This window comes from Macaca mulatta, chromosome 6, assembly GCF_049350105.2.
Source record: "Macaca mulatta isolate MMU2019108-1 chromosome 6, T2T-MMU8v2.0, whole genome shotgun sequence".
NCBI lineage: Eukaryota > Metazoa > Chordata > Mammalia > Primates > Cercopithecidae > Macaca > Macaca mulatta.
This window is the reverse complement of record NC_133411.1, coordinates 32,959,692-32,984,984: the sequence shown is the minus strand read 5'-3', so window position 1 is coordinate 32,984,984 and position 25,293 is coordinate 32,959,692. Positions and strand designations below refer to the sequence as shown.

Below are 25,293 nucleotides of genomic sequence, written 5' to 3'. Positions count from 1 at the left end.
CAATAAAGATCCAGGCCCCATGCCTGCCCCAGCTCAGGAAGAGCTGTCCCAGAGTTATCCCAGCTTCTGAGTTCCCTGGAAGGTTAGCTGAGGCCTCTGCTGAGACTGCATCACAGACCAACTCCTCCCTCTGCCCAGTTCTGCTTCCTTCCCCACCTTCTACGGGTGTTGATCCCAGCAGCACTCCCTGATCAACTTACCGCATGCAAATCTCCACGTCAGAGTCCACCTCTTAGAGGGCTCAGCTCAGGACACACTCCCTTCTCCATTTACCAGCTCCACCACCTGCCATGAAGGCCCACTTTTCCCAACCGCTCTTGGTTTTTTCCTCTCTACATGGACTTCCTGGCCTCACCGACACTGGGTCCTTGGCCATTTTGATCTCCAGTTCCCAGTGAAAAGTTCCCCTCCCTCTATGCGTGATTAGCCACTTCATTCTGCCAAAGGGAAGAAAGATCCAGCCTGGCATCACCATGTCCCACCTCCACCTGAAGCTTCCCAGTGACCTGGTGGAGTTGGGCTGTGGGCTGGGAAGGAATAATGCCAATGTGAACATCTATCTCTCTAGTAGCCGAACCCATCCCGGAACTCCCAGCTTACTAGGAGGTGGGATTTCCCATCTTTAATCATTCCTGAGCCAAAGGTTATACACAGGCCTGGAGTGGTGGCTCACACCTGTAATCCCAGCACTTTGGGAAGCCGAGGCGGGTGGATCATTTGAGGTCAGGAGATCGAGACCAGCCTGACTAACATGGTAAAACCCCGTCTCTACTAAAAATACAAAAATTAGCCGGGCGTGGTTGTGGGCACCTGTAATCCCAGCTACTTGGGAGACTAAGGCAGGAGAATCACATGAACCCGGGTGGCAGAGGTTGCAGTGAGCCAAGATGGCACCACTGCACTCCAGCCTGAGCAACAGAGCAAGACTCTGTATCAAAACAAAGCAAAGCAAAACAAAAAAACAAAGGTTATACACAGCCTTAGGCAGCTTCCATTGTATATCTTTGGCCAAGATTTGTTGCTACCTACCTGGGCGGCCATGTTAAGTTGGCACAGCAAGCCAAGTGGCACAAATCCTCTATACTTGCCCACATGTGAAAAGAGCAGTTTCTAGCACCCAGAGAGGCATTCGAGTAGAATCAAGTGACAACTGTGCTGCCTTTGTAAGAATCAACTCTTTTGTGTGTGTGTGTGTGTGTGTGTGTGTGTGACAGATGGAGTCTTGCACCCTTACCCAGGCTGGAGTGCAGCTGTGTGATCTTGGCTCACTGCAACCTCCGCCTCCCGGGTTCAAGAGATTCTCCTGCCTCAGCCTCCTGAATAGCTGGGATTACAGGCGCCCACCACCACGCCTGGCTAATTTTTTGTATTTTTAGTAAAGACAGGGTTTCACTATGTTGGCCAGGCTGGTCTCAAACTCCTGACCTCAAGTGATCTGCCTGCCTCAGCCTCCCAAAGTGCTGGGATTACAGTCATGAGCCACCATGCCCGGCAGAGAATCAACTTTTAACAAGAATAGAAGAGCACAACAGGGGCCAGAGACAGGCAGGACCCAGAGACTCTTCCCAGGGTGTGAAAACTCTGAGAAAAGAAATGACTGCATGAAAGCGGGGCGGGGGCGGGGTAGTGTTGAGGTCAAACAACAGGAGGAGATAGGCTGCCATGAGCAGAGAAGGGAGGGGAGGGGAGGGCAGCCTCTGAGCAAGGAAGTGGGGAAGCAAATGCTGTAGCTGGATGGCCCAGGGGGATAGGGGATAGAAGTTCGGAGGAAGATCAAGTGTGAGCTAGGTCAGGTGGTTCAGTAAACCAAAGCCACAGATCCTGGGCACAGAACAGAGTTCCTTTTTCTCTCCTGAGCCTCTGAGGAATTCTGCTAGGTGTGGGCAACTCCTCAGAGGCACCCAAAAAACAAAGAGCTCCACAGCCCTTCCAAACTCAGAACAAGGTGCTGCTGTGAGCAGCCTCAGCCCTGCGCCAGCTCCCTGTGGCTCCCAACTGGAGCAGGCATCAAGAGTTGACAACACAAGATGCCCTGCCTGTCACTCTGGTTTCCTATGGCTGGAAGCGAGGGCATCTCACACTCATCGCTGGGGGAGAGGACCCCTGTGTATTTTCCCTGTGAGATATTCAGAGATGAGTCCAGCCCCTTTACCAGTCCCATGCCTGGGAACAGCTTGTTATCCTGTGGGAATCTTCCCCGCAATTCCCCACCAAGACCAGTATGTAAAGCTCAGCCTGTCACAATAATCCCAGTTTTTCATTGTTTTGTTTTGTTTTCAAGAAATAACCTTGGGTTTTCCTTGCTTCTACTCTCTGGTATAGCTGCCTAGAGAGAAAAATATTGGAAGCGGCCGAGGCTAATGGCCTTTTAGTGCAATTACAGATGTAGACAGCCAGCCAGTTTCGCTAACGTTGTAGGGGCTGCACGACCCAGGGGCACATGGTAAAGCCACATCTCACTCTGCCCACATCGGAAGGCAGGGCTTTCTGGCTTTCACAATGCACTGAGGTTTGTTGTTGTGTTTTTGTGGCTAGGTGCCTTACAATGTTCAAATGACACTGATTTTTGCGGGATCTTCCCACAGTGGTTTATATGTGCACCCGGGGTCTTGACCAAGGCTCATGCTTTTTCTGTTAATTAAAAATCAAAGCTCCCTGAAGGAAATCTACTGACCCAGAAATTAAGATGAGCACAGTGAGATTTTTTTTTTTAAGCATAATTTCTCCTTCCACTTACCTATTTTCTATCAGTCCTTCAAAAGACTTTCCATGCCCGTAGAATCCACTGAAGAGTTCCAGTGGGGATTTGAGAGGAAAAATGAAGAATAAAAAATGACTTCATGCTAGAAGGCTCAAGCCAATCATTGTGAGCTGCTAGTAGTTGCTGAGAAGTGTTGTAGTTTGAAGATACAAATGGTAATGCTGTAATAATAAAAACAATTTTTTATTATTAAAAAATTAGGAAGTCAAATTGTCTCCGTTTGCAGATGACATGATTGTACATTTAGAATACCCCATCGTCTCAGTCCAAAATCTCCTTAAGCTGATAAGCAACTTCAGCAGTCTCAGGATACAAAATCTATGTGCAAAAATCACAAGCATTCCTATACAACATTAACAGACAGAAAGTCAAATCATGAGTGAACTCCCATTCATAATTGCTACAAAGAGAATAAAATACCTAGGAATCCAACTTACAAGGGATGTGAAGGACTTCTTCAAGGAGAACTACAAAAAGCTGCTCAAGGAAATAAAAGAGGACACAAACAAGTGGAAGAACATTCCATGCTCATGGACAGGAAGAATCAATATTGTGAAAATGGCCATACTGCCCAAAGTAATTTATAGATTCAGTGCTATCCCCATCAAGCTACCACTGACTTTCTTCACAGAACTGGAAAAAACTACTTTAAACTTCATATGGAACCAAAAAAGAGCCTGCATAGCCAAGATAATCCTAAGGAAAAAGAACAAAGCTGCAGGCATCATGCTACCTGACTTCAAACTATACTACAAGGCTACAGTAACCAAAACAGCATGGTACTTGTACCAAAACAGATATATAGACTAATGGAACAGAACAGAGGCCTCAGAAATAACACCACACATCTACAACCATCTGATCTTTAACAAACCTGACAAAAACGAGCAATGGGGAAAGGATCCCCTACTTAATAAATAGTGTTGGGAAAACTGACTAGCCATATTTAGAAAGCTGAAACTGGATCCCTTCCTTACACCTTATACAAAAATTAACTCAAGATGGATTAAAGACTTAAATGTTAGACCTAAAACCATAAAAACCCTAGAAGAAAACCTAGGTAATACCATTCAGGACATAGGGATGGGCAAAGACTTCATGACTAAAACACCAAAAGCAATGGCAACAAAAGCCAAAATAGACAAATGGGATCTAATTAAACTAAAGAGCTGCACAGTGAAAGAAACCATCATCAGAGTTAACAGGCAACGTACAGAATGGGAGAAAATTTTTGCAATCTATCCATCTGACAAAGGGCTAATATCCAGAATCTACAAATAACTTAAACAAATTTACAAGAAAAAAAAACAAACAACCCCATCAAAAAAATGGGTGAAGGATATGAACAGACACTTCTCAAAAGAAGACATTTATGCAGCTAACAAACTTACGAAAAAATGCTCATCATCACTGGTCATTAGAGCAATGCAAATCAAAACCACAATGAGATACCATCTCACGCCAGTTAGAATGGTGATCATTAAAAAGTCAGGAAACAACAGATGCTGGAGAGGATGTGGAGAAATAGTAACACTTTTACACTGCTGATGGGAGTGTAAACTAGTTCAACCATTGTGGAAATCAGTGATTCTTCAAGGATCTAGAACTAGAAATACCATTTGACCCAGCAATCCCATTACTGTGTATATACCAAAAGGATTATAAATCATTCTACTATAAAGACACATGCACACACATGCATGTTTACTGCAGCACTGTTCACAATAGCAAAGTCTTGGAACCAACCCAAATGCCCATCAGTGATAGACTGGATAAAGAAAATGTGGCACATATACACCATGGAATACTATGCAGCCATAAAAAGGATGAGTTCCTGTCCTTTGCAGAGACCTTGATGAAGCTGGAAACCATCATTCTCAGCAAAGTAACACAAGAAGAAAAAACCAAACACTGCATGCTCTCACTCATAAGTGGGAGTTGAACAATGAGAACACATGGACACAGGGTGGGGAACATCACACACTGGGGCCTGTCAGGGGTGGGGGGCTGGGAGAAGGATAGCATTAGGAGAAATACCTAATGTAAATGACGAGTTGATAGGTGTAGCAAACCAGCATGGCACATGTATACCTATGTAACAAACCTGCACATTGTGCACATGTACCCCAGAACTTAAAGTATAATTTAAAAAAATCAAAAATAAAATAAAATAAACATTTAGCCCTTAAAAAAAAAAAAACAAAAACTGGATGGTTGCAATGGCTCACGCTTGTAATCCCAGCACTTTGGGAGACCATTTGGGAAGGATTGCTTGAGGCCAGGAGTTTGAGACCAGCCTGAGCAACATGGAGAGACCCTGTCTCAAAAAAAAAAAAAAAAAAAAAAAATGCTGAGTGTGGTGGTGCACGCCTAGTCCCAGCTACGTGGGAGGCTGAGGCAGGAGTGCTTGAGCCCAAAAGTTTGAGGCTGCAGTGAGTTTTGATTGCCTACAAGCGCACACTAACAGTGACTTAAAACAGTTTTTAAAAAGAATTACCGATGTCACGTAAAAGGTGTCTGTGTCAGGGGTACTATCTTGAAGCTAGAGACTGTCAAAGCACTCTTAGCAAAATGGAATTTGGCCCGTGTTTCAACTTTTCTCCGAGTAACTTTCGGCTTATACAGGGTGAAACTGGGTTAATGGTACAGGCATATTTTATTGCGACAGTTAGTGGTCTAGGACTAGGTAGCAATGTAGAGCAGCAAGTTAAAAAGTGAAGTTTGATGTGACGTAGGATAGAGGATTGTCCCTGCTTCTGCGAGCTCTTTCTGTGAATGAGGTATCCCTCACTGAGTTCATTTGGCAGAGCTGGTGTTGCAGACACTCCCACAGCCTCCGGGGTGGGCTCTCCCAAAAGACAGAGGGTGACATCTGACTCCCAGGCCCATCCCTAAATGCACACACAAGTAGCCTACTGTAAATCAGGGAACTTCTGGAGGCCTTGCTCTTTTATCTTACATTTACAGGTCTTACCGAGTAAATAAAGCCAATTTCCAAATGAATGAAAACTTACTCAGTGGACTTCCTTCATTTCCCAAGTGGCTGCCAGTACTTGGGCAGTGATGAGACCAGTCACAATTACTCTCCTCTGGTTAAAAAGGAAAGCAACTCTCCTTCCTGCCCCAGTGTCCAAGGAAGGAGATGTCTTGAGTTGGCAAAATGTGGGTCCACCCATACAGTGCTAACAGCTGAGGCCTGGATTGTGTGAGGTCAGTAGCAAGGTCAGCTCTCTCTTTCATGCCCTGGCAACATTTCAAGTCCTTTATTCAAACACCTGCTAGGTGCCTTATATGTGCCAGGCACTGTGCTAGGAACTAGGGGGCATATACTAAGACAGTGTAAGTCCTGACTCTGCAAGAGGGCAGGGAATAGCCTGAGATGCAAGCGTGGAACTCTTCCATACCAAAGGGTAGCCCAGTTGGCTGTCACGGCAGTAGCCACAGATCCAGTACAGAACCAGCCATGTTAACTAATGGACCTTGGGGTTGGACTTCCTTATTGCTCACTTCCATAGAACACTGTAGAACTGTGGAGAGCTGGGGTCCGGGGTCTGTCCTCAGCTGCACATGGAATGTGTGGCCATGAATAAAATCCCTCAACCTCCATGAGTCATAGGTTCCTTATCTATAAAAAGAGGGTAAAGGGCCGGGCGCGGTGGCTCACACCTGTAATCCCAGCACTTTGGAAGGCCGAGGTGGGCAGATCATCTGAGGTTAGGAGTTCGAGACCAGCCTGACCAACATGGAGAAATCCCGTCTCTACTAAAAATACAAAATTAGCTGGTGTGACAGTGCACACCTGTCATCCCAACTACTCAGGAGGCTGAGACAGGAGAATCACTTGAACTTGGAAGGTGGCAGTTGTGGTGAGCCAAGATCGCACCATTGCACTCCAGCCTGGGCAATGAGAGCAAAACTCCGTCTCAAAAAAAAAAAAAGAGAAGGTACTCCGTACCAAGATAGTGGGTGGAAAAATTTTTGGAAAACCGTAAGCACTGTACACCTATGCAGATCTAGATTCATCACTTGAGTGGAGCCTGTCACTTAATACATGTCTGGTCCTGGGACAAGTGCATTTTATACCATTTTCCACAGAGACAAATACAGAGGATGGTCAGGTTTGCAAGCCTTATTACTAGGGTCTTAAATATCTCTCTTCTCTCTCTTCTTTGTTTTTTATTTTTATTTTATTTTATGTGAGTATATGTGTGGTTTTTTGTTTGTTTGTTTGTTTGTTTAAGACAGTGTCTCATTCTGTTGCCCAGGCTGGAGTGCTGGTATGATCATGGCTCACTGCAACCTCCACCTCCTGGGCTTAAGTGATCCTCTCACCTCACCCTCCCAGATAGCTGTGATTACAGATGTGCACCACCACACTCAGCTAATTTTTTAATTTCTTGTAGAGAGGAGGTCTCACTATATTACCCAGGGTGGTCGCAAATGCCTAAGCTCAAGTACTCCTCCTGCTTCAGTCTCAAAAATTGCTGGGATTTTTGAGCCACCACCCCGTGCCAACGTATCTCTCTTCTTGCTCCTCTCATAATGGGAATCCATGCTTACTTCCTCAGATAGCAAGCATGAGGAGTACAGATCCTTATGATAGCACCTGAGTTAGCAGAGAGCTAAACTTACAGACAATAAAGGTAGCTTCTTATGTTTTTTTCTCAGCCACAAATATGTCTGCCCCAGCATAAAGATGAAAAATTACACATTTTTAGCTCTTCCAGTGTTTGTTTTGTTTTTTGTTTTAGTGCTTATATTTAGGTGCAACTTAACGTTGTCACAATGTGTGATCTATTTTCCATCTCTGGGGCATAAGGTGCAGCTCAAAAGAAAGGTGTTTGCAGTTTCTAACAACAGGATCTGACCATGGTCTAACAACATGAGATTTAATACAAGTTCAACTTTATTTACTTACTTATTTTTGAGATGGAGTTTCACTCTTGTCACCCAGGCTGGAGTGCGATGGCGCAATCTCGGCTCACTGCAACCTCTACCCACCGGGTTCAAGTGATTCTGCTGTCTCAGCCTACTCGGGAGAGTAGCTGGGATTACAGGTGTACACCACCATGCCCGGCGAATTTTGTATTTTTTAGTAGAGACGGGGTTTCTCCATGTTGGTCAAGCTGGTCTTGAACTCCCAAGTTCGATGGATCAGGTGATGGGTGGACCTGGTCTCAAACTCCTTACCTCAAGTGATCCACCCGCCTCGACCTCCCAAAGTGCTGGGATTACAGGCATGAGCCACAGTGCCCGGCCTTACAACTTTAAATACTATAAATCATTTTTTCTTAACCATCAGGCCACAACTTATCCAAATGAATCTTTTCCTTCCAGAAATATCTGAAGGAAAAAAATTTAAAGTTGTTTTTAACATATTCTGAAGAGGACTCATCCAAGAAAATTATTTTAAAGTTTGTCAAGTTGAAAGTACAAATTTAAGTGTGTCTGTTAAAGCAGTTGTTGGCCGGGCACGATGGTTCATGCCTGTAATCCCAGCACTTTGGGAGGCCAAGACAGGCAGATCACTTGAGGTAAGGAGTTTGAGACCAGTCTGGCCAACACGGTGAAACCCCATCTGTACAAAAAATACAAAAAATTACCCAGGCATGGTGGTGCACGGCTGTAATTCCAGCTACTCAGGAGGCTGAGGCAGGAGAATCACTTGAACCCAGGAAGCAGAGGTTGCAGTGAGCTGAGATCATGCCACTGTACCCCAGCCTGGGTGACAGAGTGAGACTCTGTCTCAAAAAAACAAACAAAGAAACTAACAAAAAAAAAACCAGCAGTTGCCTTATTTTATTCTTCCATATCATATACATCCCTACCTATTGTTAATACAGTGAGGTGAACACAGCAGGTCCTCAAATCACGTTATTTCATTCAACATTGTTTCATTATAATGCCCATAAGAAGAAAAATGGATTCCTGGTTGGGGCCACTGTCTGTCTGGAATTTGCACGTTTTCCCCCTGTATATGTGGCTTTTCTCCGGGAACTCCAGTTTCCCCCACATCTGAAAGTTGTGAAAGTAAGTGAGCTGGCATGTCTAGAAGGTCCCAGTCAGGGTGGAGGTGTGAGTGCGCCCTGTGATGGGATGGCGTCCTGTCCAGGCTAGTTCTCGTCTTGGACCCTGAGCTGCTGGGAGATGCTCCAGCCACCTGTGACTCTGAACTGGCATAAGCGATGATCTTACTTGTTTTTATCATCTTTCTTAAATGTATGGATAGCTCACATTTATTTCAGTGTTTAAAATTAGAAGTGTTTTGGTCTTTTTTTAGACGTTTGCACCTGGTGCAGTGGCTCACTCTTGTAATCCCAGTACTTTGGAAGGCAGAGGAGAGAGGATCATTTGAGGGCAGGAGTTTGAGACCCACCTGGGCAGCATAGTGAGACCCTATCTCTACAAAAAATTAAAAAATTAGCCAGATGTGGTTGTGTGAGCCTGTAGTCCTAGCTACTCTGGAGGCTAAAGTGGGAGAATCACCGGAGTCCAGAAGGTTGTGGCTGCAGGGAGCCATGATCATGCCACTGCACTCCAGCCTGGGCAACAGAATGAGACCCTGCCTTAAAAATAGAAATTTGGGGCCGGGCGTGGTGGCTCACGCCTGTAATCCCAGCACTTTGGGAGGCTGAGGTGGGTGGATCACGAGGTCAGGAGATCAAAACCATCCTGGCTAACAGGGTGAAACCCCGTCTCTACTAAAAACACAAAAAATTAGCCAGGAGTGGTGGCAGGCGCCTGTCGTGCCAGCTACCCGGGAGGCTGAGGCAGAATAGCGTGAACCTGAGAGGCAGAACTGGCAGTGAACCGAGACCGCACCACTGCACTCCAGCCTGGGAGACAGAGCAAGACTCTGTCTCCCCCCTCAAAAAAAAAAAAAGAAATTTGGTAATGTTTTTGTTACCAGAAATATGCCGTAGCATCTTAATTCTTGTTTATATCAATTAGCCTAGGGTAAAATCAGTTTCATTATTCGTCATTTCACTTAAAGTTGCAGTTTCTAAGAACCTAGCAACTACATTATGTGAGCACTTACCATATTCAAGATATTCAACATCGGCACAGTGAGTACACCCAGCCGTCAGAACACACCTAGCCTGATGTGGTGCCAGGGCATGCTGGTTGAATACTGGGCAGAAAAACAGATAACAGGATTCACATGCCTTGTCTGGGGATATTTAAAGCTTAGTGCTACATGTGAAGGACAAGTTCTACCTTCGAGAACACCCAATCTTAGACAATGTGATAACACTAGATGAACTGTGGCAGGGACAAGACCACTCAGGGAACAAACAGTTCCTAGCAAGAGTTTTTGCTGTCCAGCTGAGAAAAAGTCAAGGACTTAGGATATTCACAGTTAGTAAAGATTTGTTTAAGGCCGGGCGCTGTGGCCCACACCTGTAACCCCAGCTCTTTGGGAGGCTGAGGTAGGCAGATCACCTGAGGTCGGGAATTGGAGACCAGTCTCACTAACATGGCGAAACTCCGTCTCTATTAAAATTAGCCGGGGGTGGTGGTGGATACATGTAATCCCAGTTCCTTGGAGTCCGAGGCAGAAGAATCGCTTGAAACTAGGAGGCAGAGGTTGCAGTGAGCCGAGATCGCACCACTCCACTCCAGCCTGGGTGATAGAGAAAGATTCCGTCTCAAAAAAAAAAAAAAAAAAGATTTATGTAAGCTTCTTACCTCACCCATATATATATATATTTTTTTTTTTAAGTACAATTTCCATTTTATTTTTCTCCAGAGAATAGTCTGTCTCAGTCTTTAAGGACTCAGCTCCTTACATGGGCTTTGGTGGGGGACGTGGGGCAGCACCCGCAGGTCTAAATCAGGGAGGGGGTGTTTGGTCCTTGCAGGCTTCACGAGATCGATTCCTGACTACTTTGCTGTGAATTGCACAACTCACACAGTAATGCAGCTTCACATACAGCTTGGGAAGCACATAGGCATCAAAGACGCTCGCCTCAGAAATGTCCCTGACTGCTGCGGCCTCCACTATGTTTCGAATGACGAATTTCTTAATGGCCTTGTCCTTGGGCACGCGTCGGGCACAGTTAGTGCAGCGAATAGGCTGCACATGGCTGCGGCCCTTCTTGGCACGACCGTTGTTCCTTCTTTTCTTTGTCATCTTGGTCATACGGACCGAAGAGAGCCCTCACCCATATTTTATAATTACAGCTGATAGCACTGGTTTTCTGTTTCGTTTATTGTTTATTTGTTTGTTTGTTTTTGAGATGGAGTCTCGCCTTGTCACCCAGGCTGGAGTGCAGTGGTGTGTGATCTTGGCTCACTGCAACCTCTGCCTCCCGGGTTCAAGCAATTCTCTGCCTCAGCCTCCCGAGTAGCTGGGATTACAGGCGCCGGCCACCACACCCAGCTAATTTTTTTGTATTTTTAGTAGAGACGGGGTTTCACCATCTTGACCAGCCTGGTCATGAACTCTTGACCTTGTGATCCACCTGCCTTGGCCTCCCAAAGTGTTAGGATTACAGACGTGAGCCACTGCACCCGGCCGATAGCACTAGTTTTCATACTATCAATACAAACATGACTGTTCACCCATGGCCAAGTTTACCTAACATGAATAATGTCACTTAGCAATTTAGCCAAAACCCAGGGTTTTGCTTCTGTTTCTTGAATTATATTTGTGTAAACTTGCTCAATGGATCTAGCTGCATTTTGTGCCGTTTCATGTCACTGCTCCTCACAACAAACCAGTCAGCTCCCCACTTGCTATTTCGAAAGACAAGTCCACGGAACTACTCCTGACAGTCCTCCTTCACCATGTGCCACTCCACATTGCCACTATCACCCTCTCTTGCCCTGCCAAAATCATAGGCTCACCTATTTGGTGTTTTATATCTCTGACATTTCTGGGTTTTAAGACTTTAGTTCCCATTCACTACTTAGTTCTCTCTTGGCCTCATTTCAGGTTCTTCCTTCAGCTGGTTTCAGTCTATGGGCAAGAGGTTTAAGGGCCATTTCAATCCAGGATGAGGACCAAGATTTCAATCAGGATTGTGCAGCTTTAGACCGAACATACACCAAAATACTCCCTATCCTTGTTGTTCTTTATCTCTGTTGCAAACTCAACATCAAGTCAAAGAGGACTTACTTTCCACAATCTCCAATCTCCACCTATATGTATTTATGTCATCCCCTCAATGTTGTACCTCCTCATATTGTAATTATTTGTTCACACATAGAATTCCCCTTTAAGAATATGAAATCCTCAAGAGAGGGTCTGTACTTTGTGAATATTTTCCCCCATCACCTAACACTGAGCCTGGTGTGTTTATAATTTATAATTTATAATGTATTTATAATTTATAAATTATAAATACAGATAGATGTAAGCATGCATGTGTTTATGAGAGAGATGCAAGTGACAATGGTACTTATTTTGTGTAAGTCATTCATTGATGATGGTGAACCCATAGATCTGGCTGACATTACCAAGAGAAAAAAAAGAAAGCCAGGCACAGTGGCTCACGCCTGTAATCCTAGCATTTTGGGAGGCCGAGGCGGGTGGATTGCCTGAGCTCAGGAGTTTAAGACCAGTCTGGGCAACACAGTGAAATCCCATCTCTACTAAAATACAAAAAATTAGCTGGGCATGGTGGCACATGCCTGTAATTCCAGCTACTCAGGAGGCTGAGGCAGGAGAATCACTTGAACCTGGGAGGCAGAAGTTGCAGTGAGCCGAGATTGCGCCATTGCACTCCAGCCTGGGCGATAGAGTGAGACTCCGTCACACACACACACAAAAAAAGTAGCTCATACTTCAAATAAGATTAGATAACCAAAGTTTCCAATATAAAAAGAGACTAGCAGCAAAACTCCAGAATTAAGTTCCTTAGTAATGACACCTTGACACTATCAGAGACATATAACCATGACAAACATAAGGACTCCAGTATTAACTGCATCCCAGAAGCAGCCTCAGCCTTTATCATTATCTGAAGAGCCACATGGAGACTATAAAATACCCAGTGAAATTTATACCACCGACAAAAAATACATTAACTTGTTAGGCCATTTTAAAATTTAGTCCATGTGTCCCTGAGGAAATTTATTAACAGTTCGTGACTAGAAAAGACTCCCAGGCACCAAGCCATTCCATTTTCTTTTTCATTTTCATTTTCTTTTTCTTTTTTTTTTTTTTTTTTTTTTGAGCAGAGTCTCTCTCTGTCCCCCAGGCTGGAATACAGTGGTGCGATCTCAGCTCACTGCAATCTCCACCTCCCAGGTTCAAGCGATTCTCCTGCCTCAGCCCCCTGAGTAGCTGGGATTACAGGTGCACGCCACCATGCCCGGTTAATTTTTGTATTTTTAGTGGAGACGAGGTTTTGCCATGTTGCCTAGGCTGCCCTTGAACTCCTGGCCTCCCGAAGTGCTGGGATTACAGGCATGAGCCACCACGGAGCATCACCTTTGCGCCTATCCTGTGCCCTGCAGCTATTTCTCACTCACCTTGGTCTTACCTTAATCAGGATCTCCATAAAGATGTATTATATTAAGCAATTCTTTTTATCCAGCAGTGTTTTCTCCTGTATCATTTTATGATTTCTTTTTGTACCTTAAATTCTGCTTTTAAATTTAAGATGCTCTGCTTCCCAAGAATCCAGATTTTTGTACAAATTTAAAAGTGTACACTTAACCCCAAGGCCTGAAGCCCTTAACTTTAGGGCTCTACCTGTCTTGTCTGTCTTTGTAGATTGCTATCTTCCAGAATATAGTTTGAATAGGAGTCAGATATATGTATTGGCTGTGGCTAATGACTATGTGGAATGCTACTCTAGTTAGATGGTGTTAGAAGGTCACTGCTGGGTAGAGGAGAGTCATGTCTACATCTAGTCATAGTCTGATCAAAACTCATCACCAGGAAAGGTGCACTTTTTGGCAAAGGGAACACTTCTTTGCTGTTAGCCATTGCTGCTTTTCTCATCTTCCTTTTAACCATTAGGTTACTTTACAACACCAAACAACATGTTTTAACCTATTGTATTTAAGCTATTGTATTAAGGGAAATTCCATGTAATTAAAGGGGAAATGTAGACCAAAAACTAGGGTAATATGCATACCTGGGAATATCTCTTGGAAGCTGCCCAAGCCAATTTTGTAACCTTGATTTCATGAATGAAAATACAAAGAGCAGAGTGATTGGCATTTAGGAGGCACTCGGTAGATATTTATCCAGCGATTGCACAAATCCTTCTTTTACTTTAAAAATATCTCCATATCTACTAATTAGTTTGCATTAAATGAGGCCTTATTCTTCTTCTTTTGTTTTTTTTAAACGCAGGGTCTCCCTCTGTCGCTGACCCTGGAGTGCAATGGCGCAATCATAGCTCACTGCAGCCTAGAACTCCTGGGCCCAAGCGATCCTCCTGCCTCAGCCTCTGGAATTACTGGGATAATAGATGTGAGCCACTGTGTCCAGCCAGCGTTACTGCTTCTAAGGGGAAAAGTCCTTGCAGGCTTTAGAAATGCTGTATTTTCTATTAATAATTACCAGTTCTTGGCCAAGTGTGGTTGTTCATGCCTGTAATCCCAGCACTTTGGGAGGCCGAGGCAGGTAGATTGCTTGAGGCCAGGAGTTCGAGACCAGCCTGGTCAACACAGTGAAACCCTATCTCTACTGAAAAAAAAAATACAAAAATTAGCCAGGTGTAGTAGTGCACACCTGTACTCCCAGCTACTAGACACTAGAGTGGCTGAGGCACAAGAATCGCTTGAACCCAGAAGGCAGAGGTTGCAATGAGCTGAGATGGCACCATTGCACTGCAGCTTGGACAACAGAACAAGACCCTGTCTCAAACAACAACAACAAAAAACTAACAGACCTTGAAATATCAGCGTCCCACAAGAATGGCTTAAAAGGTCTATAAAGTTATCTTGATTTTCATATATGATCTCTATATCTGTGTCCAATACAGGAGCCACTAGCCACATGTGGCTACTTAGCACTTGAAATGTGGCTAGTGCAACTAAGGACTGAACTTTAAATTGTATTTAAATTAGGTAGCCACATGTGGCTAGTGGCTTCCAATATTGGAAAGCATAGCTCTATAAAAAGATGAGAAAAACAAAATTTGAAACAGGAAAATGTTTAAAGGAATTCCTATAGGCCTTCACCATTTTTTTCTCTTCCACAGGACAGTTTGTTCACTTGTCTTCTGACTTCCTTTACTGAGATCTTTTTTTTTTTTTTTTTTTGAGATGGAGTTTTGCTCTTGTTGCCCAAGCCGAAGTGGAATGGCATGATCTCAGCTTACCAAAACCTCCGCCTCCTGGGTTCAAGCAATTCTCCTGCCTCACCCTCTCAAGTAGCTGGGATTACAGGCACGCACCACCAAGCCCGGCTAATTATGTATCTTTAGTAGAGACAGGGTTTCTCCATGTTGGTCAGGCTGGTCTCGAACTCCCAAACTCAGGTAATCCGCCCGCCTCGGCCTCCCAAAGTGCTGGGATTACAGGCATGCGCCAGCACGCCTGGACTTACTGAGATCATTTTTAAGTTTTATAGTTTTAATGATGGTAAATGCTGTTTCATCCACCGGTTCTTTGCTCTTGTGAGTCTTAATCTTGGCTGTGCCTCAGCCTCACCCCCAGAGATTCAATTCAGCAAGTCTGGGGAGGGGACTGGGCATCTGTGTTTTTTAAGCTCCACAGATGATTCTGATCTGCAGCCAGGCTTGGGAACAACTACTTTACACCAAAGACCCAAACCAGCAGCCCTTGGGCCAAACACACCCTCAAAACATATGTTCATCCCACACAGTGTTGTAAAATGTTTTGAATTAGTTGCCAACTTCTGCACATTGTAATTTTTTATCCCAAAAAGATGGTGTTGAGTAAAGGCTGCCCCCTTCAGATACAGCATAAATTCTCTAATTCAATACTACTTGCCTACCTCATAAGGGCCCCACTTCCCAACAGGCATTTGAGTTTGAGATCCCTTTCTTATTATAGGTCTATATAATACCTGCCAAAGCAGAAAGCAATTACTTTATATCAATGTACTAGTCCTAGGTATACAAACTGTTTTATCAATGGGACTGCCTAGAGTTATCTCTTCAGGTGAGGAATATCACCCAACCCATCATGTAAAACCCCTGAATAAATATGATGGAAGTCTCAACAGGAGAACGGGTCATAATCTAGAATCATGAGACCACTACTGTTCAGGGACAAATCATTATTTTCAGCAAAAATGTTATCTCACTTTTCATTTGATTTACTTATTTATTTATTTAGAGATGGAATTTTGCTCTTGTTGCCAAGGAGTACAGTGGCATGATTTCTGCTCACTGCAACCTCCACCTCCCAGGTTCAGGAGAGTCTCCTGCCTCAGCCTCCGAGTAGCTGGGATTACAGGCACGCACCACCACATCTGGTTAATTTTTTATATTCTTAGCAGAGACGGGGTTTCACCATGTTGGCCAGGCTGGTCTCAAACTCCTGACCTCAGGTAATCCACCCGCCTCAGCCTCCCAAAGTGCTGGGAGCCACTGCACCAGATGTGAGCCACTGCACCGGGCCACTTTTTATTTTCTTTATTTTTTTGAGACAGAGTTTTGCCGTGTTGCCCAGGCTGGAGTGCAATGGCTTGATCTCGGCTCATTGCAACCTCCAGCTCCCAGGTTCAAGTGATTCTCCTGCCTCAGGCTCCCGAGTAGCTGAGATTACAGGTGCCCGCTACCATGCCTGGTTAAGTTTTGTATTTTTAGTAGAGGCGGGGTTTCACCATGTTGGCCAGGCTGGTCCCGAACTCTTGACCTCAAGTGATCCACCCACCTTAGCCTCCCAAAGTCCTGGGATTACAAGCGTGAGCCACCACACCTGGCTATTTTCTTATACTCCAAACTCTCTTACATAAAGTACTGTAAGGCCAGCTGATAAGACTGTCAGGAAGGGTATCTTACAAATTTTATTCCCATTTTGGGGGAAAAAAAAAAAAAGCTTTTTCTAGCTTTCTCATCCTTCACCCATGTTTTCCTTTCAATATATTTATAGTCAGCCGTGGTTCTTAACATTAAAAAGAGTTGATCACATTTGTGTATCTTTCCTCTCTCTTGAGACTCCTCTGTAATGATAGCTAATGAATGAAAATTATATAAAGCCAAATGATGAAATAAAAGGTCCACAGGTCATAGGTTGATGAAAACTTGATAGAGGAGTGCTAATTGATTTAGAGGCAGAGGAAGGCATAGTGTTTGAGTATTTATGGGAACAATAGCTTTTTTCCCAGAAAAACTGCATGCATGCCAAACATTTTGCAATCAATTTTTGGAGTTTCCCAGCCTCTGTGTCCCATCTATTGATTCCTAGTTAAAAAACAAAAACAAGGCTGGGAGCGGTGGCTCAAGCCTGTAATCCCAGCACTTTGGGAGGCCGAGACGGGCGGATCACGAGGTCAGGAGATCGAGACCATCCTGGCTAACATGGTGAAACCCCGTCTCTACTAAAAAATACAAAAAACTAGCCGGGCGAGGCGGCGGGCACCTGTAGTCCCAGCTACTCAGGAGGCTGAGCCAGGAGAATGGCGTAAACCCGGGAGGCGGAGTTTGCAGTGAGCTGAGATCTGAGACTCCATCTCAAAAAAAAAAAAAAAAAACAAACCAAAACACCACCAGCTTGAAAGAGGACACACTGCTTGACAGATAGTTTTACTGGATACAGCGTGCCAAAATGTCAGCCACAGCTTTTTAAGGCGGGGTATACTTTTTAGATAAAATACTGTAATAGAGTTTTTGTGTCAATAAAGGTGAAAGTAGCCTGGCATACCATTAGGCTTTAAGTAAAATGCAAGGAATAAATTGTCTCACCTCCAGGAGCATGTTAAACCAAGCATCATCTAGAATTTATGACTGAAGGCACAGTGGATTTCTCAGCATACAATAGATAAATCAATGGCATTTGAATCTTTAAACAAATCCTTAGAGACATCCATGACAGGGCTGAGACATTTCCTAAAATTGCACTCATAGAAACAGTTGCTTGACACCTTAGCCTGGTCAGTTCCGCTATTCAGAGCCGACTCTTTTGCTCTTGAGTTTTTTTCCCTGAGTGGCAGTTGGTTCCCTCACTGAGGTGATAGATTAGGAGTCACCTTAAGGCATGAAGCATGCAATATGAAACAATCTTATTTGCTAAATAGAAATTCCTGCATTTCTGTTCTAATCTATTTCTACATATGACAGGCATCAAAAGTAAAGTGAAGAATTTTTTTTTTTTTTTTTTTTTTTTACAAGATGGGTTTTCTATTTCAACCACTTTATATTATTGAGAATGTTTAGGCTTTTCACACATCTTGCTTCCCCCCCAAGTAATGTAACACATATTTTTAGAATCTTCATGTACTGACATTCTCCTTTTGTCCCCTGCAGAGGCTCTCTCAGCTCTGCTCAGGGCCCTGGGAGGATATCTCCCAGGTTTTCTTTTCTCTTTTCTTTTCTTTTCTTTCTTTTCTCTCTCTCTCTCTTTTTTTTTTTTCTTTTGAGACAGGGTCTCGCTCCTGTCACCCAGGCTGGAGTGCAGTGGTATGATCTCAGCTCACTGCAACCTCCTCCTGCCGGGTTCAAGCAATTCTCCTGCCTCAGCCTTCCGAGTAGCTGGGATTACAGGTGCCTGCCACCATGCCTGGCTAATTTTTGTATTTTTAGTAGAGACGGGGTTTCACCATATTAATCAGGCTGGTCTCAGACTCCTGACCTCAAATGATCCACCCGCCTCGGCCTCCTAAAGTGCTGGGATTACAGGCGTGAGCCACCGCGCCCATGGTGTCTTAAGATTGCAGTCAAAGAGAAATATTTTAAAGAAAGCAATATTCTATATGAAAGCATATATGCTAAGTTATTCATTCTGGCTTTACTACCTGCTAGTTATATGATTTGGAGCAAATTACTGGATTTCTCAAGGGCCTCGGTTTCCTCCTCTTTAAAATGCAATTCATAATACCTCAAGTATTGTCAAGAGTTATGAGCACGTAGAATGTGTTCAGTCAATATAAGTTCCCTTTTTGCTTTGAAATGAACAAACAAAAGATGACAAGGAGTGATAAAGCTCATCAAGACTGGACTTCTTTGGTAAAAGCAAAGCTCAAGAGTAGGTTGATGACCACTTTACTTAGTGACATCTTACTAGGGGGTCCATTGCAAAGAAAAGAGCATTTTCTTTTTGGTGGGTTTTACTCTAGTTGTTTTCTTGTTAAGTATTGCCTTTTAAAACCACACTGTTCCTTTCTCTTCCTCAAGCATTTTCTCCCTTCTTTTTTCTACTTCACTAGTCTTACTTGTTTGAAATGAAGAGAGATGAAGTGTGTCAGCCATGATCCCAGCAGGAAGCAGGCTTCACTTCAACTAGTTCCAAAGAAGGAACTTTAGTAAGGGAATTTTTTTCAGAGATATGGATAAAGGAACCAACAAAGGCTATGGAGACACCCAGAGGCTAGCAAGCAAGGGTAGCCATGACCACACCAAGGGCAAAGGAGACAAGGGGGAGGAAACAGAATTCCTGGAGTCCGGTGAGAGCTGGAGATGGGAAGGTGCCATCCAGCAGAATCTATAGTTGCGGAGGGGTGTCACTACTATCAGAGGCCTAACACCAGAACAGAGAGGAAGAGGGGAACAAATAACCCATATATTTCTCTTCTCCTACCTTCTGATCTCCTGCTAGGGTATCGCATTGGCTACTGAAAGCCAGTTGTCAAGAAAGCCTGGGATGCTGGGCACAGTGGCACGTGCCTATAGTCCCAGCTACTCGGGAGGATGACGCAGGAGAATTGCTTGAACCTGGGAGACGGAGGTTGCAGTGAGCCAAGGTTGTGCCACTGCACTCCAGCCTGGGAGACAGAGTGAGACTCCGTCTCAAAAAACAAAAACAAAAAACACACTATGACCCTCTGCAAAAAAATCTTATTTTTTCTAAATATTTTTGATGAAAAATAGTTGACCCACTTGTTTGTTTTTTTGTCTCTTTTGAGACTCCTCTGTAATGACAGCTAATGAAAGGAAAATATGTAAGCCCAAATGATGATATAAAGGGTAGAAGGGGCATCAGTGGATGAACACCAGACAAAGGAGCGGTTGTTGATGTAGAGTGAGAGGTAGGAATATCTTAAAGGGTTTCCAGGGGAACTTATGGGAAAAAAGGAAGATTATTTGACTTTTTAAAAAATTTTTGATCTATAATTTTTGATTATAGGACCCTTAAAAACTTTGGGAGCAAAGAGTGGACATGCACTGGTGGACAAGAGTAAGAAGTGGGGCTCAAAACAGAACTGATGTGAAAACAGATGTCTAGTGTCCCTGATTATTTGTACAAATGTATGCATTTTAAAAAATGAGGTATGGAACAGATAATTGGGAAGTCTAGGTCTATTATTGGGGCTTGTCACTTTTCTTCTTTGCTGTAGGATGATCAAGAAGAAACGTGACTATTACTCTTCCCATCTCTACCCTAACTCTCCCTCTCTCTCTCAGAAGGCCAGCAGCAAGGTATCTACCAGGTAGGCAAGAAATTACAGGCTCCTCCTCTAGAGAAATTAAATAGTCATAGGGAAAAGACCGCCACATTTTGGCCTTTGGGAGTTCCCTGAGATAATGGTCATTGCCCACACCTGATCACTCTCGACACACTTGTTCACAAACACAGCTCTCAGCTTTTCTGTGTCCCATTCTCAAATATAAATAGACTTAGAGTATTCAGATAACAACAACAAAAACATCAGGAAAATAAAAATGAGATGGCAGAAATGAAAATCTCAATAGTAAAGTAGAGGATATAGTTAGGGAATCCGAAACCAGAGCAAAGTGGCAAATAATTGGACAATAAGAGAGAAAACATAAGAAATCAGATGCTCAATCCAGGAAGCCTGACAGCTAATTAATAGGAGTGCCAGAAAGAGAACAGAAAAGACTGGTGGAGAAAAGTATTAATAATGTAAGATAATTTTTCAGAGCTGAAGAACGTGAGCCTTTTCTTAAAAAGGCCTTTTTGGTATCTAGCCCAATGAGTAAAAGACAAATGAACAAACAAACAAATATCGCACAAGGCCAGGCACGGTGGCTCACACCTGTAGTCCCAGCACTTTGGGAAGCCAAGGCAGGAGGATTGCTTGAGCCAGGAGTTCGAGACCAGCCTGGGCAACATAGTGAAACCCTGTCTCTACAAAAAATACAAACAATTAGTTGGGCATGGTGGCACATACCTGTAGTCCCAGCTACCCGGGAGACTGAGGTGGTAGAATCACCTGAGCCCAAGAGATCGAAGCTGCAATGGGCCATCCTCATGCCACTGCACTCCAGCCTTGGCGACACAGTGAGACCCTGTCTCAAAAAAAATAAATAAATAAAAATAAAAATATTCCCACCAAATAATATAAACCAGTGACAACAAAGGACCCGTTATTGGCGAGGCGCGGTGGCTCACGCCTGTAATCCCAGCACTTTGGGAGGCCGAGGCGGGAGGATCACGAGGTCAGGAGATCGAGACCATCCTAGCGAACACGGTGAAACTCCGTCTCTACTAAAAATACAAAAAAAATTAGCTGGGCGTGGTGGCGGGCTTCTGTAGTCCCAATTTCTAGGGAGGCTGAGGCAGGAGACTGGCGTGAACCCGGGAGGCGGAGCTTGCAGTGAGCCGAGATCGCGCCACTGCACTCCAGCCTGGGCGACAGAGTGAGACTCCCTCTCAAAAACAAAACAAAACAAAAAACAAAACAAAACAAAAAAACAAAGGAGCACGAAATTTCAAACCCTAGGGATAAACAGAAGTCTCTGAAAGCTCTGGTAGGGGTGGAGAAATAGGGTGGAGACAGAAAATTAATGAATAGAAGATTGTGAATAAGAATGGCATCAAACTTCTCAAATGGAAGGTAGAAGATAACGGAGCTACACCTTCAAATTTCCAAGGGAAAGTTATTTTTTTGTTTAACCATGCTTTGTCAACAACTTGAGCCTTGATACCAGCACAAATGATTTTCATTTTCCTGACTTCACAGGCCATGCAAATCTCTGGTAAGGCCCCTTTCAAGTTTGAGTTCTCCTGGATTGGTTGAGGATTCAGACTTTATTTGCATTACACACATTCCTAACTCAGTGGGGTTAGAACTGAAGTTCTACAACAAGGTGGGAGTTTGGTTTGTTATTCTCTAGAGATTCTGCTAATTGCAGATTTGTGATTTTCACTTTCCTCTGAGCTTAAGGTTTTGTTTGGAACTACTGCGTGGAGTTTTTCAAACCTTCTCTTGTACCAAATTTTGGTTAGGGAGAAAACAGTTTCTCTTTGAAAAGAGGATGTGAATCTCTGTGGCTTAGGTGAAAATTTTGTAAACTTTAGAGCAGGTCAGATTCTGAAGCTCGGTTCAATTAACAAATCTAAACTTTTTTTTTTTTTGAGTGACAATATTATAAAAGGCTCTCTATGAGGACAAGATAAGTCCTGAAGATAAGAGACATTGTCTTTCCCAGCCAAAAGCACCTTCAGTGAGTAAGGTCTTGAGGGAGTGTTGGAGCTTATCGCTCATGACATAAACTGTTCTAGAGGGAATCCCTTCAGAAGAATATACAGGGAATTTTGCTTAATCCTGTGAGCATACATACAAGTTGATCGCCTAGTGCCTTAAGCACTCAAGTCTCTTGGGACCACCAAGACACGTAAACGAGAAGAACTGACTCAAGGGTGATACTTTGAAGAGCTATTCCCACAATCAGCACAGTCAATCCAAAACACCTCCCACTAGGTCTTTTTGGTCATTCAAAAGTAAAGTCTAAATTATGAGCAATCATATTTCTAAAACTGAGTCTTCTTCCTTATGGAGAGATCCACCCTTAGGAACACCAGCTAGATTCATGTTTAATACTTATGGTACCTTTATATGCAAATATTTAGAAAAATGGTCTTACATAACTCACAACGACCAAATTGTAATGGCCAAATGGCGGTACCTTTTAAGTACCTAAACTAGTTTGCACACTCAATTAGAAAAGGCTGGCACTAAAATAAAATAAAACAACTGGCAGATTGATTTTCAGTGGTACTTGGAAGCATCTAAAGGAGGTTCTGATAAAATCATTTCTTTGCAAGAAGAAAACAAAAGTTCCTAAAACAATTTTTAAGTTGAAAAAGACTGCTGAAATTTCTCCTTCTTCAGCTCTTCTTTCTCTTTTGTCAAAACTTCTTTGTTTGCACTTACCTTCCCTCCCTTCCCCCACCTCCCTCCTTCCCTCTTTCCTTCCCTCCCTCCCTCCATCCCTCCCTCCCTCCCTCCCTTCCTTCTTTCCTTCTTTCCTTCCTTCCTTCTTTCCTTCCTTCCTTCCTTCCTTCCTTCCTTCCTTCCTTCCTTCCTTCCTTCCTTCCTTCCTTCCTTCCTTCCTCCTTCCTTCCTTCTTTCCTCCCTCCCTTCCTTCCTTCACCTCTGCCTCCTCCTCCTCTCCCTCCTCCTTCTGCTGTTCTGACTCCATTTTGGGAATACCCTATGTCCAGTAGAGGAGAATCTGCCTTGGTTTAAGGAATTCCTGGATCCTCTTCAGGACCCTACTGGATTTGCTAGAGAATTTGTTTTGTTTTGGAGACAGGGTATTGCTCTGTCACTCAGGCTGGAGTGCAGTAGTGTAATCTCCCTTCACTGCAACCTCCACTTCCGGGGCTCAAATGATCCTCCCACCTCAACCTACCAAGTAGCTGGGATTACAGGCGTGCACCACGATGCCTGGTTAATTTGCTAGAGAATTTGTATATGTGCTGCCGAAGTGAGCACAATTTGCTAGAGAATTTGAATTAAACATTCACACTTATGATCCTAGATTTTCTGATTTATATCAATTGGTTCACATTTAGTGTTACAAAGTAAAGCCAGGCCAGGCACGTGGCTCACGCCTGTAATCTTAGCACTTTGGGAGGCCAAGGCGGGTGGATCACGAGGTCAGGAGATCGAGACCTTCCTGGCTAACATGGTGAAACCCCGTCTCCACTAAAAATATAAAAAATTAGCCGGGCGTGGTCGCGGGCGCCTGTAGTCCCAGCTACTCGCGAGGCTGAGGCAGGAGAATGGCGTGAACCCGGGAGGCGGAGCTTGCAGTGAGCCGAGATCGCGCCACTGCACTCCAGCCTGGGCGACAGAGGGAGACTCCGTCTCAAAAAAAAAAAAAAAGGAAAGGACAGCAGCAGGTCAAAGAAAAAGAATAAGGATGCTCTGAGGAAACCAAATGGACCTTTTCTTACCTCCTTATAAATACCTTAGGGAAGGTTAGAATTAATTTAAATGGAGACAAAACACAAACTCTTAATGATACTGGAGGTATATTATCAGTGATAAATCTCACCTTATTATGAGGTTCCATTCCTCAGAGTGAAAAACCAATACAAATCATGGGTGAAACAAATACTCCTATATCACTATATCAATCTCAACCTATAGTTTTTCAGTTAGGTCCCCTAGAGGGAACCTAACATGTCTTCCTCTTTGCCCCCTCAGCCTCCAACCATTTGATAGGGAGAGACTTCCTAGAGTTATAGAATACTCACATATCTTTCTTTCAAAAGGGGGAGGGTCGGGCGCGGTGACTCATGCCTGTAATCCCAGCACTTTGGGAGGCTGAGGCGGGTGGATCGTGAGGTCAGGAGATCGAGACAATCCTGGCCAACATGGTGAAACCCTGTCTCTACTAAACATAAAAAAATTTAGCCATGCGTGGTGGCATGTGCCTGTAATCCCATCTACTCGGGAGGCTGAGGCAGAAGAACCACTTGAACCTGGGAAGCGGAGGTTTCAGTGAGCTGAGATTGTGCCACCACACTCCCGCATGGTGACAGAGCAAGATTCCGTCTCAAAAAAAAAAAAAAAAAAGCGGGGGTGGGAGATGTACTTAGAATTAGAAGATAAAATAGATTAGGTCCAAAATTTTCTCAAATTCTGATGCTTTTAAATCACAAATAGCAATTAATATTGTCATGAAGGAAACTAGATTGTTAAATAATGAAGAATTATTTAACAAGAGCAGTTAAAAATAGTACTTGAGTGCTTCCTTCAGCAGCACATATAATAAAATTGGGATGATACAGAGAAGATTAGCATGGCCCCTGTATGAAGATGATACACAAACTCATGAAATGTTCCATATTTTATATTAATAAAATTTTTTTTAAAGATTAAAAATAGTACTTGATCAATTGTGGTCAAAATTCTCCACCAATATTGGAAAAATTATCTTAGCTGCCACAATTAAAATTCAAATAAATCCATCAAAACCTTTTCCAAACCTTAAACAATATTCTCTAAGATCAGAGGCATAGGAAGGGAAAAGGTCTATAATTTTGGATTATATGAAAAGAAGCTTATTTTATATACAAGCCCATACTCCAAACAGTAGAGGATGGAGATTTGTACAGAATCTGAGAGCAATTAATAACATCGTCATTCCTCAACATCCAATGGTTACCAAACATGCATACGTGCTGACTGCCATCTCAACTGAAGGTGTGTTCCTTACTGTAAGAGACCTATGTAGCTCATTCTTCAG

General features: G+C 43.6%; 1 non-coding gene and 1 pseudogene across 2 annotated transcripts; one reads left to right on the top strand and one right to left on the bottom strand.

Annotated features, from left to right (window-relative positions):
* Positions 1–10,470: 10,470 nt before the first annotated feature.
* On the bottom strand, positions 10,471–10,900 carry LOC699166 (small ribosomal subunit protein eS26 pseudogene; annotated as a pseudogene). Its single transcript, XR_013418101.1, has one exon. The product of XR_013418101.1 is annotated as a small ribosomal subunit protein eS26 pseudogene (transcript).
* A 13,891-nt stretch (positions 10,901–24,791) lies between these two features.
* LOC114679062 (U6 spliceosomal RNA) lies at positions 24,792–24,898 on the top strand. Its single transcript, XR_003730751.1, has one exon. It is a non-coding gene; the product is annotated as a U6 spliceosomal RNA (small nuclear RNA).
* Positions 24,899–25,293: the final 395 nt, after the last annotated feature.